The sequence below is a fragment of the Glossina fuscipes genome, unplaced genomic scaffold (genome assembly GCF_014805625.2).
Source record: "Glossina fuscipes isolate IAEA_lab_2018 unplaced genomic scaffold, Yale_Gfus_2 147, whole genome shotgun sequence".
NCBI classification, from domain to species: domain Eukaryota; kingdom Metazoa; phylum Arthropoda; class Insecta; order Diptera; family Glossinidae; genus Glossina; species Glossina fuscipes.
The window spans coordinates 3097401-3112102 of NW_023998490.1; the positions used below are offsets into that span (position 1 = coordinate 3097401).

Consider the following 14702-nt stretch of genomic DNA (forward strand, 5'->3'; position numbering starts at 1 on the left):
GAACAAAAGTGCATTTCATCAGGTTTGTCAAGTTGCTTTATTAGGCTGGGTCGCAACCTGCGTAAATTACGTTATGTTTATATATCTTTTACTTGATCGATGGAAATTTAATGAAGCAGAGCGCTTTCAAAAAGCGCTTGTATTAGTTAATAGTTGGAACATAGATTGATTTTACTCTATACGATATATGAGAAATAATACGCTCTTCACTCAATGTCCCACTTTCAAGTCAGAATTCTTGTTAGGTTTCCTCACTAAAGACTAATCCACAGCTTCAATTAATTTTTGAAATATACATTTTTATGTACTTCTTCGAAGCGATGTGGGTTTGATATATCATTATTATTATTATTATTATTATTATTGCAAAAGCATCTAAGGCCACTGGCGTTAAGGAAAACCCTACCGCGCTTATGACTTGAATTCATGGCCATTGAGTTGTTAGTTGTTAGTTAGTTAATTAGATTTGATACAAATTTTCATAGTAAGTAACTTGCATCGGCATCGTATATGAGCATATTGAATATCGCAAAATGCCTCCTTAAAGAAAGAATTAGCAGACACCTCTATCTGTGCTTATTCTATACGATTTTTTGTCAGATTTCCTTAAACTCCGTTTAATTTTGTTACCTAAAAAAAAAAAAAGGATCAACAAATGACTGATTTTGTCATTGCTTCTTGATTTTTAATCTTACGTATGGATCTACAATATTTTGTATGCTCTCACTTTTTAATGGGTATATATGGATATTCCTAGAAAAAATTCAAAACTTTGCATAGGAAGAACAACATTAGTCGTACGAAATTGATAATTATTATAACATATGGTAACCTTAAGTCATTTGCTTCTAATAAAAGTAGCTGTCTGCACAATTGTCTATGCATATCCAAGTGATATTTGTACGTATAAATGTAGGTACATTTGTATATGTTTCAGTTAAATTGCAAATAATGTGTGTTCCTTAGAATAATAAATTTAACAAGAATTACTGACAGTTTAATATGACACTCACTGAAAGCTATTTCTTATGTTTATAATTTCAGAATATTTGCACATTAGCTAGCAAATATTGCTAAAAGCCAATGTCGCTAAAGAATACATTGACAACTTCGTCCATAATCTGGGATGATCTAATAAGGGTAGATTTGGTTAATCGTAAAGGTCAATGTCTACAACTATAAATCGATTGAATATTATATATTCGCGAATTTCATTATTATTATTATTATTATTATTATTATTAATAGTAATTTCGCCAGAGAAATAAATTCTAAGACTAAACTCTTAAAAGCACTACCATCTAAGGCTATCGGCTTTTATTAAAAACTCTACCGCACTTGAGATTCGAAACCACGACCATGGACTTGCTAGTCGAGATCCCTCGCCTTCGGCTCTTCAGGCGGATGATGCGAATTTTCATACTGGTGCAAAGAAAGAAATTTATTTTTGATTTCGGACGAAATTTCCAACATCCACGGGCTTATAATATACATATAGGAATTTAATTGCCACATATGGCATTTACGCCATCCTATCTACGGTGTCCTATCTATCGTTTTAGATTAAATTTGTATGCAACCCTTTAGCACGTGACCGGTAATTTTATAAGACAAATATCATATTTATCTACTACATGGTCAATAGATATTAGATTTTAAGATTTAGTTCGAGTTAATTCCCGAAGCTTAACTTTCTACAAATTTCACGCCATAATTCTTAAAAAAAAAAAGAAGGGGGTGAGAAGGAATTTGAGAATAAGCTTCTAGAAATGGAAGTCGTAACTGTGGTTTTAAAAGACCAACTAGCGATAGGCAAACATGTCAAAGTCGACTTCGCATTTTGTGGTTGCAGAGAATACATCTACTTTATGGCGTCGCTGATGTATATTTCAATCAGGGTTACAAACGTTTGATAATCAAACAATGTCTGATAATCAACGTATGTCTGTCTGCGCTCCGGGATGGACACAATTTAGACTGACATTTGATTCAGATCGTAGGTAGTTAGTGAAATTTTCCAATTCTATGAGCATATTCAAGATTCAAGTTTTTATATTAAGATTTTTGCAATTCCATCGAATAAATAGTCGCTAACGATGAAGAGTATGTGCTTATATTCGTAAATCCGTATATCCGTATAAAAGAAGAGAAAGTCCTAATAATGATCATGAATCGATATATCATTAGTGTTTATTATTGTGTTAATTTTGTGCAGACAAGTTTAATGGAAGAAAGGTAAGAGGTAATGATGAAACTTTGTTGCCCGCTGCCCCTATTATTGAGAAAGGGAAGCAGAATTTTAGTTTGATTGCTAAGACAAGCGAATCTGGAGTTAAAACGGTTTACACATTTTTATAATCCCACAGGGGAATACAGTTTATGTAAATGCGATCGGGAGAGTGGCCAAGGCTCAAACTTTTGCGGAATGTAAATTGCCTTTGCATTAAGTGTCGTAGGGATCTTTTGGTTCTCTTTATGGCAAGGCCATGAAGTATATCACGGTTCGACATGAATATATACAGGAGCGTGTATAATAAAGAGATAAGAAGCAGATAGACGCACAGGAGGCTATAAAATGCTATTTTGATTTTATTGTCACATTAAAAGGTCATTTAAAAGAAAAAAAATTACATACAATGAATTTGCCCGTACGTGCTCAACAGATGCGGGCGTAAAAAGGTTACACATATGTACTTACAAATTAAAATAATTTTAGATTTGTTTTTACACCAGTCATGTCTAAGCGATATAATATAAAGAAGAAAACGCATAAAACAAGTCGGCCCGTTACACTCATTTGACATTTTCGGCTGAACGAGCAACGATGTAAATAAACAATCGTGCGCTTATATATGTACGTATGGGCGATCAACGCGGCGATAACTTGTTTAGTAAGCGGGAATCGATGTTTTTTTTTTTTTACCGGCTATGTGTACACACACAGACACACACACACCCACATTTATTTATTATTTGCAAATAATTTTTTCCGCCGCCGTTTTTATCGTCGCCAGTGTGGTCATATTTTGTTAAGTGCACATTAAGTGAGTGTTTAATGTGAAAAAGATTTTCTTTTTATAAATATACGTATCTAACATGTTTAGGTATATGCATTGTTATGTGAATTTCACACAAGTTTATGTACATACTTTTGTGTCAAAATATTTTAATAGATTGTTATCTATTAGATGTTTTTTCTGTTGGTATTAGGCATTTTCACATATTTTTATGAATGTGGGTCAAAGTTACACAATTTGCATTTTTTCTTTCTTGTAAGAATATTGAAAACTATTAAAAATTTCTTCGCAGTTGCACAATTTATAAGGGAATGACGACTGGCTACTATTGAAGCAACGTGAAGTACCAAACAACGTATCAACATGTGCAACGATTACATTACGACGATTTTGGACTTTTCCCCACATCAAATAAGAGTTTTCCATTTAGTATTATTGACCGATTTAGTGCATATAGAAGCTGACAAGGGAGCGCTCAAAATTACATTGCCAACCTTGCCTTGATATCAATGACAAAAAAGTTCGAGGACAATGAACTGTAAGGCTTATTGGGTGGAAATCCCGCTTAAACTTTCAAAAAACTTTCAAACAGTTTAGCAGTTAATGACTCAACTGTTTCTAGAAATTTACGCACGATGGGGAAAATCCAAAAGGAGGGAGAACAGCTATCGTACGATTTCGCTGAAAACGCCATTTCGAAGGGTTTCAAAATTGTGGCGATGAAAAGTGTGTCCATTTCGGCAAGCCCAAGCGCTAAAAAATGTGTTTGTCCAGGAGACCCGACAACAAAGCAGAATGGTTGTAGCCAGAAAGTTTTGCTGTCCTTATGACGGGATCAGCAAGTTGTAGGTGTATAACGAGCTGCTAAAACGGAATAAAATTGATACTGCAGATGACCGCCGACGTCGATTGAACAACGCGCCGGCCACACATTGCAAGAGTTATTAAGGGTACCCCGTTGGAGCTCGAACGGAAAGTTCTGCCGCACTCAGCATTCTTATCAGACGAAGCGCCTTCTGATTATTTCCTGTTCAGAACGATGCAGCGCGGTTTGGTTGACACGCGGCCCCGCAAAGTTGAAGAAATTCTACGACACGATATCGGCATGTTGCCAGAAATATGGTAAAGTGTAGAAAATGATGGAAATTATTTTGATTAACATATATTGCGCCAATTTTTCGCAATAAATGCCCCTGTAACGTGAAAAAATGATCAGAATACATGGAAGCACCTATTACTAAATTTTGATTTGTAATTTGTTATATCATTTTCTGTGCTTGAACATTTGAAATTTATTCTTTTCATTTTCATTGCAATATTTTATGAAATTTTTTCTTTTCAATATTCGTCGTAATTTATGATTGCACGAAATATGTGAAATACGTTGTATAATTAGAAAGAGGAAATTCCCAAAAATACGTAAGAGTTTCTTAAAATTGTTAAAGAAAAACAATTCCAAGAAATAATTTCACAAATTTTTCGTATATGCGCCACAGAAACGTGTAGAACACAATTAACAATAGTATTCCTTAACAGCAGTTTCTTATGAAACAATTCACAAAAACCTAAAATTGCCTTCTAGTTCGCTACATACAACATATCATCAACAGCAGCAGCAGCAACCGACGGGTATAATCGGTACGGTTGAGGTTATTTCCATGCAAGAAAGTTTACGATTCTTTCTAATTTCCTAAGGACAATCAATAAAACACTCTACAAAGATAAATATAAATAGATCGGTTAACACCCCTACGTGCTTGTTTCGAATCAGCAAACTACCGCCAATAAGTTGTTATTTTCAACGGCGAAGACATACTATAATCCTTCTGAAGGGAATGCTGGGTTAAGACGTTATTTTCCATTATTTTGAAAATAACAAAAAGAGCATCATTAAAATCCTTGCAATTTGTAGGCAAATGACTGAAGTGCCATAAATTTTGGCAGGCATTGTCGAATTACTTAATGGCGTGTTATGATCAATTCTGCCAATGATTGCTTTTTTAACTTGTAACTATATTTTGATCATTCGTTTTACTCTCTAAATGAGACGAGTTACCCTAAAAAGAGACCACGTCAGAATTCATGTGGTTTCGTTTCTCAATAATTTTAATCTTCTAAAAGGTGTTGCTTTTTAAAGAATTCAACCAGTTTTGTTTTCCTTCGAGGTTAAGTGAACGAAATAAAATGAAATTATTGCTGTAACGTATTTTTTGATAAGCGAAGATGTTGTCATCCAAATAACTTTTACTTACGGTCCATTTGAGAAATGTTTTAAAAATAAGGAGAATTGTTTGACTGCTTCTTCGCCAATTGTCTACTAAGCATAAGCCGATGTGATGGTAAGAAGATATATTTTTATTTCATTTAACATTTAAATCTATTTTACGTTTATTTTCCTTTTTTTTTATTTGCTACTTGGCATTTTATCGCAAAATGTGTTCATTCTTCTTCTTTTCGTTTTTATTTTTTTCGCTTAAATATTTTATATTTAGCTTTTTGTCTACGTAACACGTTCGACATTCAAATGTTTTCGTATAAAATACATAAATGCATGGATGGCATTTGTTTAAAATAGATTTCTGACTGAGGGTACTTTCTCGTAGCGCCTTAAGAAAAATTTCTCTTTGTTTTTTCATTGCTTTGCTTTGACGTTTGTCTGATTGCATGAAAGGCAATGAAAACATTTCGAAATGAAATAAGTGAGCTTGATAAATATTTCCATGTTTATAGAATTTACAAACACTTGGTTTCTAACCTAATTCAGTTTAGCTCACCAGCAGAAGAAAAGAAAATTTTGTATCGCAAATACCTTAGCATGTGTAAATAAACAGATACCCGTCATAAAGTAAAACTGGAATTTAGTATTTAACAGAGCGAAAGCTCATAAAAAGCAACAATAATAACGTGAGTGAGCAGTAAGTGCCAAAAAAAAGTTTTTTTTTTTAAACAAATAAATTGCGAAAACATGTGTTAAAGCTTTTAAGGAATGCAAAGATTGTACGAATACATGCATACATTGTAATATGCACTTAAAGTGCGCTTTAGTATTATATGTAAGCATTTATATACACATATACAATACTCAGCTGTTATTAATATGCGTGGGTTGTTTACTTACATATGTATACACATATAAGTATATAAGTATATATATATATGCATGTGCTGTTTACATACTGTTCATGGCGATGGAATGACACACAGCTATGCGGTGCGGTGCTATGCACACCTCCTTAAATAAACTTGATAAGCAAATATGTGTGTGTTTATGCGTATCTTTCATATATGTCTCTCGGAAGGTATTTCCTCACGAACACGTACATTACGTATGTGCATATGTGTGTATGCAATTTATTTTTATTACTGCTTTGTGTAATTAAAAAGGTGACCTTTTTTTGAAAAACACTTTCTGAGAATAAAATTATTTGGAAATTCCTTGCTTTCGTTAGTTAGGGTTACTTTAAGGATTTACTTTACTTAGGGTGTTTGTAAAATTTTATATTGACTGCACATTTTATGTGTTTGACATCCTGGCGCCGTTTTAATATTCTTCTTTGTACGCTAATTTCAAGTGCATTTACTTTCAAAGAATTTATTTTTTTAAAGCAGGTAAATTTTGAAGATTTTCCCTCAACGGACGACGTGAAATATTTAACACCGGCCTTGTTCGCTTGCAATTATGGAAACAATAATTAAAAAGACGATCTAAAAAAAAATTTGTTAATTTCTAGAAAAAGTTTGGTGTTAATTACGTATTGTATAGCTTCTCAAAATTTGCATAAGTTTTTAAGGACCACATTTGCAAATGACTTCAGTCGAATCAGTTGAAAGTCGCCATTTCATACCAAAACATCTGGTTTTGCTTAAGATCATTGATATTTTAGATTGTTTTCGACCTGAATAAATGCGCTTTTCGTCTTATAATCGTTAAAGAGAACGTTACCGTTACTTTTAATAAATTGCAAATATCACTGTCATTGTCGATCTGCTATTGTTTAAGGTCAAGCCTAAGCTGGATTCAGCTATGTCGGTCGCTTCACTAACCTCAAACTTTAAATGGATTAAGCAACGCCTTTCTCTCGACCAATAATCTGTTGCTGCTTAAGGGTAGACCTTAAGATTGGTTGGCTTAAGTCTTTCGTTCATTGACGTTTTGTACTTAATGTCAAATTTTAGATCAATTTTGCTGTGTCCGTCTGTCCATCAGTGATCTGCTGTTGCAAAAGGCTAATATTTACATGAGTAGCCGACTAGGTAAGGCTCGTACCAACAAATGCAACGTTCGCGGGTTTAAATCTCAAAACCCTTAGGATTTAGTTTGCTCGTAGCTATAGTGAGCTCTTAGTCGTTAAGACATAACACTTATTGATTGAGCCATCAATTCCTTATTTGTTTCTTCTTTCTCATTTCTTTCTGAACATTATCGGAAGCGTCGAATAGGGGATATATGAGAATAATTTCGATCGATGCAGTCAAATATGGGCGACCGTTACCACTAAAATGGTGAAACTATGATGCTTCGATTGCTTAGTGCAGAGTGCGAATAGATAAAACATTTGTACTTACTTAAATTAAATTCATTTAGCGGTGGATTGTTGCTATTTAAAGTCGTGCCATTTGTATTGATTTGTTTTATATATTTTCATTTTGAAATTATTTATATATTTTTCGGTTTCTTTTTGCTATTCTTCTCCCTTTTATTATATATATTTTCACGCTATTTAAACAATTGATTTATTAAAGTAATTTATATTGAAATTCTTCACCTCATTTCATTTATTTTAGCTATTGCTGTTGTTGTTGATACTTTTTTTTTATACTTTAATTACACTTTAGACAGTTGTGGCGTGTTCTTATTTTAATTTTACTATATATTTTTCTCTTTTTTTGCTTCATTATTTAATTTTGCGCTATGGCGTTGGAATACTTTTTATTCAAATAACAATGTTGATGATCGTAGTGATAACGATGCAGTTCGGGTAAGCTTTTAAATTGTGGTGCTATTTAGCTGCTCTTGTTGTTAATATTGATGATGATTATGATGACTAGCACACGAATGTATTAAACGATCTTTAAACGATTTAAACAGACGCATATGAATGTGTGTGTGTATACGTGTTTGTATATGTGTATGTTTACATTTATATATTTATGCATTACACACACACACACACACGCACAAACACAGGCGCGCACACTGTTTAGGTACTCTCCGCAAAACAACAAAAACAACAACAATAGCTAACGTCAAATGATTGATTTATTTAAATTAATTCACTTGTGTTGTGGGCAAAAACGATACGTTCACTCGTTCATTTATTTTCTCCTTTTAATTGAAAAATTTTTGTTTTTCATTTCTATTTCAGTTTTTATTTAATTTTTTTTTTTTTGGTTTTCGTATTAATTTTTCAATTAATTTTATTTACTATATACAAAATATACAAACTGAACGTAAGTTTTGCTTTTGTATTCGCTACTCATTTATTATTGTTGTTATATTGGTTTAACACTATCAATTAATTGATAGTTTTCGCGTCTTAGTCACAACGCACTCAACAACGTACGATCAACGACTGACTACCATAACAATTATATTCACTGATCGTACATACCGATCAACCAACTAACTAACTAACCAACCGACCAACCAACGAACCAACCAACATATCAACCTATCAGCAAGTCAGCCAGCTAGTCGGCCTGGCAGGCAGGCACAACTAACTAACAAAAATTAAGCAAACAAATAAACAAACGAACCTATGAAAATTTAGTTAAGCAGCCGGCCGGTCGGCAACTCAGTCAACCAGCCGACGTTGTAGTCGTCATCCATCGTAATTCATAGCTACATATTTGCGCTTGTTTGTTGTATAGTAAGTAAATGGGCATGTGCAGGTTCGCGTACAAGTGTTCACAACTACATCGGCTAGACAGACAGTCCGACTAGCAAGCAGGCAAACAGACGGGCAAGCAAGTCTCAGCAGCGAGTAATCATTTCAATACAAATTTTTTAATACAGACAAACATATAGTATATATAAAAGCATACATATACACATGCATACATACTTATATATATATATATGCCGGTGTACATATTAATTTTGATAAGAAATAAAGAAGAAAAGGAAATAAGGCACAAACTCTGCTAGCGGCAGGGTTATACTTTAAATGCATTATTATGAAAAGTTTGACAACGAAACCTGGGTCACCCTACGAACATAACAGTCAGTGAGTGATTCGATTCAATTGCGTTTTTGTTTAATTTCAGCTTACTTGATATATAACGCAATTTTTTTTTTCCATTTTTTTTCAATCTCTCCTGCTTGCATTAAAATAATTTCATTCTCGATCCCTAGATTTGCGGCCACTCCCGTGCGAAAAAGCATTGAATTTGCGAATAACAATTTGGAATTATAAATACATTGCGTTATTTGCTGATATAATCCTGCCGACGTTCATCGATCTCGTTATTTAATTAGATCTAATGGCGAAATTTTATATTTTATTTATTTTTAACTTGTCTTATGAAGCAAAAAAATATTCTTAAAAAACAAATAAGAACATTATAGTCGCACAATTAGATACCCTGCACTACTTCGCCATAGCATAATTATTCACTCGTTTTGGTTATAATAACAACAAATGTTCCACACTATTTTCAAGCAAAGTCATGGTCTTCATGAAGAGGCGCATATTGGACAAATCCTTATATACGGTGGTATCCAAAAAATTGACCTTCGTGGGCTAAATGCGCTGCGATTGTCTGCTATGAAAATTTCCTCTTATGAATTAATTTCCACCATGAATATTAAATATCATACCTTTTTATTATATAAAGAATCATTTATCTTAGGAACGTGTATATGAGAATACAATTTCTCATACCAATTTAGAGTGTCGAAGTGCTATTATGCAGGGAGTTCTGTCAAAAATTTTGAAAATTGCAATTTTTTTCCATACTGCGGCTTTTCGGAATTCGCCTTTATTTAGAGTGTAGTCGTCATTGGGTCAAAGCACGTCAGTCGGCAAAATATCTCAAAAATTGAGACCTGCTTAATAAAAGTTAAGGGAATCTTAAACCCTGTTAAAGACTGTTACATATACCCCAAGTAGTATACAAGTGACTATAAAGAAAAAAATTCATCATCTGTATTCACTTTATTCATTTTTCAAATATAAGTTATTCTATCAGAGGCATTGTAGAAAAGGTGAAGTGTTCAGAACTCTATAGCTATGTAGCATATTTTTTGAATTTTTGAAAGTCGGAAGACCTGAAATAGAGAAAACTGATAAAAATTGTCATAAATTATCAATTTTGCAATGATGCGCCCGAAAGCCTAATACTGACTTATTTGTTTATTTTTAGTATATACTAAATTCATAAGAAAATTTACCACGAAGTTATCGTAATTGAAATATTAGATACGTTGGAAATTCACACAAAATTTATTTCAAAATTGATTAATTAATTTAATTTTATACTCTTTTTTATTGGTAAAAGATGACTCACTAGTATAGCCAATCGTTTTGTAAGATAGAAAAGTATGCTTATGATTTTTTATAAGGCGTATATTTATATATATAATTGATCGCAAATATATGTGATTTCCCATTGAGAGCGAAAAAAATTTGGAAAAAAACTTCTTTATTTGTCAAAATAGTTCCCCTTAGGGTTAGAATAGTTTTCCAGAGAATCGTCAAGTTACTAAAAAAGATCATCAGCAATAGTCTCCTCCTTTTCATTGTGTATAATCCAGAAGTATTTGAGGCAGACCCATTTTTAATTGCACCTATTGATTCAGATTCAGTTCTTGGATTGATTTAAGCCCGTCTGCCCCTATTGTTTTCTTGTATCCAATATACAGGTTGCAATTTTTAAGATATTTTGATGAAGTATTTATTACTTCTTCCTTTTTTTCCCCTATACGCATAACACGAGACAAGAGCAGGGAGACAGGAATGAAGAGTGTTTGCAGTCTGGGAGGGTCGGTAATTGTTACCAATTTATTTACCAAGCGCCCGCTACAGTTACGACTACAAAGTAATTAAAGAATAATTTAACGCACGGGAACTTGTGTGGGGGTATGCCGACATGATAGTTGCGCTTACTACGTGCTCGTCTGTTGTATTTTAGTATTAGTGTCTTCCCCTTCTTTGTGGACAATTCGTTTTAGATTTGAAGTAATGAATCTTCGTTTCATCGATTGTTATGAATCGACAAAGAAACTCGTCTTTGTTGTGGTAAAATATTGCTGAACGCTTCATAGAAGTATCTTTACGAGATTTTCTTTACTTTAAGTTAACAAGGGATCTATCTTGCAGCAAACTTTTTTTCATCCAAACTTTTTGTCACCATACGATGTACAGCTAGCTGCGTTTGAAATGCTTACCATGCCTGGCAATTCGCGCACACACATCATCTCGTCTTTACCACATCAAGAGCGATCACATCGTTTAGAGAATTACGGCTATGTTCGTGTTAGCAGCTAATACGTTTTTCCCTCAAACGTCACCGTTCAATACTTGCTTGTTGTAAACGAAGGAGTAGAGTCTTCGAGAGTAAAACTTGACTCGGTCGTGACAGCGATTAGCGCGACGTTTTTCAAAATCATGGAATGAGGAATTTTTTGTTGTTTTATAAGTACACTAAGAGTATTCATTGTTGATGCAATAAAAACGTAAAACGTCTTCAGAAGCAAACTTAAACTTTATAAAGTCAGTATTTGCGACCATAATGAGCCTTAGTAAGCAATTTATACTTCAAGTCCAGTGCTTTCGGCGTTCACTTCGTATTTATTGTGTACGCAATCGCGATCTATAGTCGATTTAAACTTCCGTCCGAGTGTCCTAAGCTTAGAATGCGAATATATTCGTCAGTTTGGCCTAAGATTTACAAACTTGTAAGTTCTAAAATTGAGACACTAGGCTTCAATAAAGGCTATTTATTTCCAAATGCTATTGTGATCGAAAACAAAGGTGGGAGAACTTGTTTATAAAATGAAAAATCTTTATTTATTCTTAAAAACCAATTTTATCGCGTTTATTGCCTTCATAACACTCAAATAATATTCCTTATGACCCGCTTGGCCTGGCGCGATCGTGCAAGAAAATTGTTAACATAATCTGGAAGTTTGAACGACTTTGGCACGGTTTTTCGGTCTTGGTTCACTCTTTGCAGAACTGGAGGCATCAGAAACACCACAAACTATATATATATTCTTGTTAAGCATCAAATTCTAAATCGATTTGAGCATGTTGTCTGTTCGTGTACATTCTCCTGGTCGTAAAATTTAATCCGTGGTCTTCATATTTGATACAAACATTGGAAGTTCTTGCACGCATGTTGATAATGAAAGTAGGCCAAATCGTTCGAAGAACAGATCCGCAGCACCACGTAAAGTGAGAACACCTTTGTTTTTCAAAAGAAATAAAAAACTGGTTTTTTGCTTAGTACTCATCAGGAGATAAATGTACGAAACTTTGAACTCATATTCACCGGGTGATGCTGTGGCACCCGTACAAAAATGAAAAAATTTGACCGCGCGTACCCAATATTAAAGTGTATCAAAATTTAATTTTGTTTTCAATAACTTTTAAAGGCGCGGAAACAAGCGTCAAAAACCTTGCAAAGTATATAAATTCTTAACCAGTTTCAAATCTGGAATGCACCTAAACAAGTTCGTGTGTCCATTTGTCAACATCTGCCGTTAGAGAAAATGAAGATATCGCCTATAAATTTACAAAAGAATTCAGAAGTGGCTTAAACATTTCCAACGACACGCCTATTATGCCCATACGCTTGTGCGATAAAAATTTTTATTTTGCAAATAGAAAATATAAGCCTCACCCACTCTATGCAGTGTATAAAAATTTTTATTTCTTTTAATTTTTTGTTTCCTTTTAGGATAATGGATATAAAATTTCGGTTACGACCGAATATAATTGTCTTACTTATTTTTTGTTCACAATGTTTACAATTTAAATTAATTGAAGACCTCACCTGCTCAGAGCTTAATATATCTTCAAGATATCGGTGTAAAATTTGACTCAAGCGTTTGTTAAAGTTATCTAAAAGTTCAGATGAACTTTAATCGAAACCGAAGCTATCTTCTTTCGTCATGGAACAACCAAAACAACTAAGCAACGATGAAGTGGATGTTGCTTGAGTTAATAAACTTTTGACCCGAAAAACTCCTCTATACATTTCATTGTATCAATTAATGGTTATAAGGTGTACAGTAGTACACCAGCACAGCAGACGGTACGTCTATTATCTTGTTAATTATGATAGGGTTTCATTGTAGCTGTTAGTCTTGCCTTTCGTCGTTCTGCCATGATTTACCTGATTTGAGGAGTACCTAAATCACTATTAAGTTCGTGTGGATGTTTTCACCGCTTAGAAGAATTTGAGATACATCAATATTTTATTATACCGATCTAAGCTTGTCCCTCCGTCTGACTGCCTGTCTGCCGTTTATCCAAATATTTTCGTACTCAATCTACAGGTCGCAGTTTTCAAGATATTTTGATGAAATTTAACAGACTAATAGATTTTTGACCCAAGAAGGATGGACGCTATTAAAGTTGTTCGGGTAGTTGTTTTTCACCACATCCCGTTTGACGGCTTACTCTGAAGCATGGTTAAATGAGTAAGTGCAGTGAACGGAGTGATCGTGGCCGACTGCAATGTTTTCACTTGTTTTTGTATCTTTGCAACAAATTTAAATGAAAAGCTCTCGCATTCGTTTAACTATGAAGTTCACTGAATTTATTTTGAGAAAAGAAACAAAAAGAAAACGAAAAAATTCGTTCAATTATTAAACTCCCTCTACTTACGCACATCAAACTTTTCGATGAAAGATTTAAATAATCTGTAGGTCTTGTTATCATTGTTGCTTTTGTTTCCAATCACTTTGCTTTGAGGGTAGCAGTGCAAAAGAGATCAACAAGAAAGCAATCAGACGTACGAGACTGATGGGTGCATACTTTAATAAACTATAATAAGCTATATATAAGCTATATATATATATATACAAATACATTATATATAATATTCACGGACGACATTCAGTCGTCCTAGTCTTATTGGTGGCACTTTTTTTTGATTTGAGTTCTTATTTAGATGTACGTCTGTCTATTCATAGAATATTAACGTAATTATGTTTACATACCTATAGCAATTGCTGTGGGTTATCGGAAGGACATCCCGCAAGCAGTTGCATTGAAACCACAAAATTTATGCAAGTTAACGAATACACAAGATCCGTAACACGAAAATATTGGCATGAAACCGTATTATTTTAAGTTTACAGTAGATAAGTGTGAGCGCTTGTAGAGTTAATTGAAAAGAAAGAGTTATGCTTGCGGTTTATAAATCTCATTTAAATATTATTCAAATTGTACAAGATATGATAATATTGTACAAGTGATGATAATATTTAAATAATTAATTATGCTTCAAATCAAAAGGCAAAAGTGTTTACGGTAGCCCAATAAAATCTACATACGGTACGGCAAGTTAAAGTTTCTCTTCTGTTTAAGACTGCATCTATAGTTTAAAAATCAAAAAGTATATTCCATGCGACACAGAAACTTATATTATATAATACTTCAAGATTCCTATTTTTGGCATAAGGTAAAGATAGAACAGATAGATAGAACAGTCTACATACAGCACCACTGAAAG

General features: G+C 33.5%; 1 protein-coding gene across 3 annotated transcripts in view; it reads right to left on the bottom strand.

The window, feature by feature from the left end:
* LOC119641326 overlaps positions 1–14702 on the bottom strand; it is a 121832-nt gene that overhangs the window by 23991 nt on the left and 83139 nt on the right. The window contains exon 1 of one of the 3 annotated variants that reach the window (XM_038039914.1): positions 7584–7705. The exons of the other annotated variants lie outside the window; for them this stretch is intronic. The gene's annotated coding sequence lies outside the window, so the exon portion shown is untranslated. Of the gene's footprint in view, positions 1–7583; positions 7706–14702 lie in introns of those variants that run through there. 3 annotated transcript variants of the gene reach the window in all.